The sequence below is a fragment of the Mandrillus leucophaeus genome, unplaced genomic scaffold (genome assembly GCF_000951045.1).
Source record: "Mandrillus leucophaeus isolate KB7577 unplaced genomic scaffold, Mleu.le_1.0 Scaffold189, whole genome shotgun sequence".
In the NCBI taxonomy this organism is placed as follows: domain Eukaryota; kingdom Metazoa; phylum Chordata; class Mammalia; order Primates; family Cercopithecidae; genus Mandrillus; species Mandrillus leucophaeus.
Genome location: NW_012101909.1, coordinates 4,679,799 through 4,686,870, shown reverse-complemented (window position 1 = coordinate 4,686,870; position 7,072 = coordinate 4,679,799).

Sequence of the window (7,072 nt, the reverse complement as noted above, 5' to 3'; positions counted from 1 at the left end):
GATGGCCAGGTGCATTGTCTGTTATTAATACGAGTTTAAGTTCCAATTCTTCCCCTTCCAAGTATTTTATTTTTAACTTCTGAGATGAAACATTGGTGGAACATAAACAAGATGGCTTTTACTGATGTTTTCTGATTATATTGCAAGGACACAAGGCAGATAATTTTTGTTTTTGTTTTTGAGGGCTTGTGGGTTCTTTGTTCTGTGTACTACTCCAGGCTTTATTATATCTTCACAGTGTTGCCACATAGTACCAGAGTTATTTGGGGCCTTCCATGGTTTATGCTCTGGTGCCTTGTTTGCACTTTTATTTTTTCTTTTTAAACAACTATAGGTTCTATTGGATATCATCTTCCACAGCAGCCTCGTTTAAGCACAGTTGAAGACATACTTTGTATGGTATTCTTTCTCCTTAATCAAACTCTTCAATTTTGGCAGAAATATGGCAGCAGATTCTCATTGGCAGATGCAATCTCTCCATTAATTTTTATGTTTCAGTCCAAAGTTATTCTTGAATATGTGTAACCATCCCTTATTTGCAGTAAACGGTTTGGTGTCACTCAGTTCAGAGAATCCCTTCCTGAAGTCATTGTATAGGCACAATGCATCCTGATGCAACACAACGCCATACATCTGGACACACTTTTCTGTTCATGTTTTTCATGTGCAAATGTAATGCCTTTTTCATCTTCACCAATCACCTGTCACACACTGTGACTGTAACTATTGCAGTTTAAGGTGTGACAGCAAAACTAACACAAATTTCTTTTTTCTTTTTCAACGATTTCATGGCTAGAAGATTTGTTCTTACTGTAGATCTTAGCAACTTCACAAAATGTTTTTTCTTACCTTATTAAGCCAAGGACTTCCACATTTTCACTTAAAGAAAGCACTTTATGGCTTCTCCTTGGCATATCTGAATCACCAGCATCACTTCTCTTGTGTTTTGGTGCCATTGTTAAGTGAAATAAAGTTTTCTTGAGCACAAACATTGCGACAGTTGATCTGATAACTTAGATGGCTACTAAGTGACTGATTGACATGTAGAGTGTATAGTGTGGATGCATTGGAGAAAGGAAAGATTTATGTTCTTGGTGGGACAAAGCAGGGTGGTGTGGAATGTTATCACACCACTAAGAACAGCACACAATTTAAAACGTACAAATTGTTGATTTCTGGAATTTTCTGTTTAATATTTTTGGACTGTGATTAACCTTAGGTAACTGAAACTGCCCAAAGCAAAACCATGGGTAGAGGGGTACTACTCTACTTGCTTTTACCTGGGTTCCCTAAAATGAGAACTCCCAATGTAGATGGCCCTAAGCTTCTAACTCACATTCCAAGTCTACAAGGATAGAGAGAAATTTGAGAAACCAAACACATTTAGGTTGTGTCCACATATACAAACTGGTTTTGGGAGGACTAGTGATGAAACTAAGTTAAGCAATTATTTAGAATGGGATTATCAACATTTAATTTCTTACTACTGGAACTTGCTGAATCAACTCCTCCTTCTCTGAATTCTGTGTGTGCAGACTGTGACCTTAAAATTAGTGCTAACAGCAAAACCCCTTTACCCCTTGCAGGTTTTCCTCTTAAGTCTTTCTTGGGAGAAGAATTGCTCCCATGGTGTGGCAAAAGGTAGATGAGTGTTTTGAAGAGCCATTCAGTTCATTATTTTCAACAATAATTGAAACATTGAGTTGAATAGTTTAAAGACCTGAATGAATCATCAGGTTCAAAATCAGAATCTGAACAGCAACTATTTACAATTGGAACAACCCTAAGCTTCAAAATTTCTAGCTTGACTGGGTAAACTAGGGCAAGTAAAAAGTTGAAGGAGTGATACAGCTATTGGGAATAAAATATTTAGAAATCTGAGAGATATTCTTTGAAACACAGACCTTTATTTCATGGATAGATAGATACATCAAGGATACTGCTGTTTGGGAAGAAAAAAAATTCCCTTGAAGTACAAGAAGGACTAACTTACATTAATCATCTTCTTGTATTGAAGGGCTTAACAACCACAGCACTGGATCAGTACATCTATGATTGAGTTTTGATGATAATGCTATTATCTGTGTAAGATCAGAAAAAAATGACTTCACTTTTCTTGTTTGTACAATGGGGATAATAGTAGCACATGATGGTCTATTCCTGGAAAGTTTTTGGGAGGATGAAATGAGATAATGCCTGTGTTTCTTGAAAAACACTAAGGATTCAGTGATGGTTAGCTCTTTGTATTATTAGTAGTATTTATAAAATATGTCTTAAGAAATTCTTCTAGGCTAGCAATGAGCTCATAGTTTAATGAAACAATAGCCACATAATAAATAATAGCATAGCATTATAATGTGACAAGAAGCAAAGGCAGGCATAGGTAAGGTATATTGACTGTATGGAGGAGGAATTAAATAGTGACATCAGGTAAATTTAGAAAACACTGTTTATGGGAGGTGATACTTGAACCCCAATTCATATGATAAATTGAAGTTTCCTAGGAGGGAAAGTATTGTGAGAATGGGTTGTCTGGCTTTTAGTTTTAACTGAAGCTGAATTTGAGAGTGCTTCAATGTAATTTTGTGATCAATTAATGGTACATGATTTTATTTATCTAGTTGTTACCATTCATGGATGTGGGAGCGGAATATAAGGGTATCCATTTGGAAAGGAAACAAGTGTGAGATTTTGAAAGACATAATGTAGCACTCTCAGGATTTCGGATTTAATCTTTTAGCCAACAGTCAGCCATAGAAACTTTAGAAAACTGAGGAGTAACATGATGACATATATTCTGACATTTTAGATCACTATAGTAACATTGTTGAGAAAGGATTTTAGGTCAAAAAGACAATATGTAAGGGGAATGCATAAAAGAGTCTTAACTTTAAGTCTATATGAGAAATGGAAGGAGTTTTACCTAAGACAGTGAAAGCATGATGGAAAGAAAAATGTAAATCTAAGAGGATGAAATTTAGTTTCTTGGAAACATGTGAGATATAAAGGAGACACAGATGTCCAGAATGACCATATTGATGGTTATAAATTGAATTAACCTATTTAAATACTGACACTGTTGTTACAGGACAGGGGTCCTGATCCAGACCCCAAGGGAGGGTTCTTGGATCTCGTGCAAGAAAGAATTCAGGGCAAGTCCGCAATGCAAAGTAAAACTAAGTTTATTAAGAGAGTAAAGTAGCGAAAGCTACTCCATAGACAGAGTAGGAAGTTCCTGAAAGTAAGAGGAGGAACACATCCATCCTAGTTACAACGCTTGTATATGCGGAGAGATATGTTCTGCTACAAGGGTTTGTGATAAAGGATTAATTTTCTGAATGACAATATTTTGCAAGAATCGATGTTATTATCTTTAAAGCAAAATTAGGAAGGCCTTTGTTCTCCAGATATGAGGATATTTGGACACTCCCAAGTCTGGGTCTGTTTAGTAAACATTATTAATTTGTTCCCTTCACAATAAACATCTAGAGGGTAGGAATGCCTAACTTTCTGAGAATGCATCCCAGTAAGCCTCAGCCTCATTTTTCTGGCCCAAAGTGCCCAAATGGAGTCACTTTAGTTTGAAAGCCTCTGACACTATTAATAAAGATAGGGTATACTGATGTGGCTTGGATTAACAAGTAGAGAGAGAGATTATATTCCATTTTGAAAATGATAAATGTGAGGTGCTTAGCTTACCTCGGAGTAGAAAGTCAGATGCCAAGTGTTATAAATGAGAGACTGAGGGGAGAGGTCTTGCATGACCATGCTTGCCTGGGGGTTGTCGGCCTGCAGGAGTTAGAGGAAACCCAGACAGCCACTGTACTTCCCCAGAGACAGACTTGAAAAGAAAGATTAAGGAGTGAGCATTATCTTTACCCTTAACTCAAAGGGAGTACCTAGATGCTCCATCTACGTTTAAACAAACAAAAGAGTTAAGAGTGGTGAAATGTAAAACAGTTGATGAATCTCCATAAAGAGCACACAGGAGCTTCTTGTACTATCCTTACTTTTTTTTTTTTTTTTCAAAGTTTAAATTATATCGAAGTAAAAATTTTATCAAAAAAATCTTTGCAACTGTGTCAACAGAAACACTATTAAATAATTACTCTAAAAATTGGTGTAGAATGAAACAGATTGACAGGGTTGATGAGATACTTTTTAAAATTAGATTTATTAATTATTTTGCTAATGTTACTAGTATAAGACTTTTACTTCAATGTTAAGTTCTCTGATATGGATTAATAGAAATTTGCCTAATTCTGTGATACTGTGAAACTTCCTGGTAATCCATAGTGAGGAATTAAGTGAATGTGTTATCATTCCCGTCAGTGGATAACAACCAGACCAGAATTCTTCATGAAAATGTAGGAGGGAATAGAGGGGTCAGTTATCCAGGAAGTGCAGTTATAGGAATCCAACTTCAAGGCTGCAAGTTTGACATGTGGGATGAATGTTCATATTAACAGAACTCAGATAATTTACAGTCTCTGACTTGGGGCTCTTACTTGGTGAATGCCATAAAAAATGACATAGTACATTTTTATTTTGGTAACACTTTCCCATTACCTTTATCTTGAGAAAATCTATCGAAGCCCAAGGGCTTAGAAGAACACCATACTCTTATCTGTTTTTTGGGGGAGGATATGTACAGAAACAAGTTATTTTAGTTCCTTGAATGTAGTCATAATGTACCAGCCAGGAAGGCTTTTTATGAGTCTTCCAATATAAGATAGAGTGGATTTTGTTATTAGAATATCAATTCCAGTAGAGATACCTCCTAAAACCAGCCATTTAACAGTGTCTCTGACATTTGGCTTTTAAATGCAAATATATATTTGAAAAAAAATCCACAAAGTTAATTTTTAACGATTTAAAACATCCAAAAGAAGGCTTTCTTTTAAACTAAGAGTCATCAAAGAAAATTTTGATAATACAATTTTTATTTTATGTGAAAAATATTTATATAGTTTACATTGGATCTTACCTTTCTTGTCAATAACCTTGCTGTTTGATAATTGTTTTGTGTACAGTTTTTAGTGACATTCGAAGGTTGCATATACTAACAGTGTTCTCTTCAGCTACATGACCTTGTGTGAGTTATGCGACCGTTCTAAACCTCAGTTTCCCCAAAATGAAGATAATAACAGAGTATTTATCATCTGCTTATTATAAATATCAAATGAGATAATGCATATGAAATGTTTAGCATGGTGCCTCATCTATTCTAAGTAGTCAATATATGTAAGCTATTATTATCTTAAGATGAAAACTTTAATCATTTTGTTCTTTTGCACTAATGTATCTATTAGTCTATTGGCACAGAAAATCAAAACATTCATATTCATTAATGGTCTGAAATGATCATTTGTTTTTTATTATCTGGTCACTTTAATTAAACTCACAATGTCATTTTGTATACTAATCAATGAATTATATAGTCAGTCAATATTTGTTTTTGAAAACTTACTGTATGTCCCCTGTCTTAGCCATTGGAGAGGATACAATATTTATACGTCTCCCCAGGATTATTCTTTAGCTAAATACTGAAAGCATGCCTAGTGTTTGGGTGTTTGTGATGAACTTGTACCTCCTAGTTATTTCAATTCTCTTTAATTTAACAAATAGACCCTGCTCTACTTTCACAGAGGAAATACACAGATTATACAGATAGTGGGGAATATACAGATTACAAGGCTCAGACTCTATCCTTAAGAATCAGTCTAGTGGGTAAAACAAATGATCATAGTATAGCGTAGTATTCAGCACAATAAGTGTTCATAAATGATAAAATGCTAACAGACAGTAATGGAGAAAAAAATGATCAGTTATATCTAGCAGGCTTGAGAGTTCTAGATTGAAAATGGAAGCTTGAACTGGGATGTGAAGGATGAGTACACACTCAGTTTAAAATTCCAGGCAGAGTAAGGAGCCTGCAATACATGGAAGAATGAAAGAGCTGGCATGTAAGAAAGAATTACATGTCATTTGGTTGCAGAAGAAAAGAATTAAGTGAATGAAGCAGAGGAAATGGGAATAAATGGTATGGGCAGAATCACATGATACATCTTGGTTATTTCAATTCCTACCACATTTCTTCATGGGAAATCTAGTTCCCCCTTCTCTTTGGGCTTACAATAAAATTCAAATGTATTTCTGGTATGTTATTTCCCTTTCCATGTGAGATGATAATGTATATATTTCATCATGGGTGATTTTCTTGGGTGAAGAAATGAGAAACTGGAAATCTCAAAACAATAAAACATTTTTTTCCAAATGTCTCACTGCTGATCCCTAATGGAACTTCCTTCCATTATTCCAAGAGCTATAATGACTGCTCCTACAGGACCCTGAGGGTTTCTTAGTCCCTTCAACAGCACCAAGTCAACTCTTGATTCTTCCTGAAGGGGTCACTGAGGAGCCCCAGGTAGCAGCTGCCTGCTACCTGTCACTTTTTGAGAAATTATTCAAAGTCTCCTATTCTTGCCTCTGGGAAACAGGCCTATGAAATAGCCCATGCTGTCACACTTCTTGTTGATGTTTAGGGTTTTTTTTTTTTTAATTTCTTGGCTGTGTTTCAAGTTAGGTCATTTTACTGCAGTAGCTAAGGGAAAGTTCTAAAGTTTTCTAGAAAAACCTGCTGAGATGACTTCTTGGCAGCAAAAAATTCAGTGTTCTAGAGTGCCTGGCCAAAGCACAAAGTTCACTTATAAATAGTAATCTCCCTATTCACAGAAGGCAGATGGTCGCCTGTGTAAATACCTGGAGTAATCCTCAGTTTTCCTAAATCGGACAGGGAAACAAGGGCAGATTTCTGGACCTCATTCTTTCCTGACTGAATCAACATCTCAAGTGAGTGACGTGGGATCTGCCTTTTAAGGCAGTGCTTATTCCATAGCAACTTTTTTTCTCACTAAAGTTTTAAGAGCTTTGATATAAACTAAAACATTTGAAGACACTGAAGGATTTTGAAAGTTGTGCTGCGGGAAGATTAACCTACTAGCGTAGTACAAGATAGATTAAATCAAGGAGAAATTGGAGGCCATGATGTAGTTAGAAAGTTATTGCACTT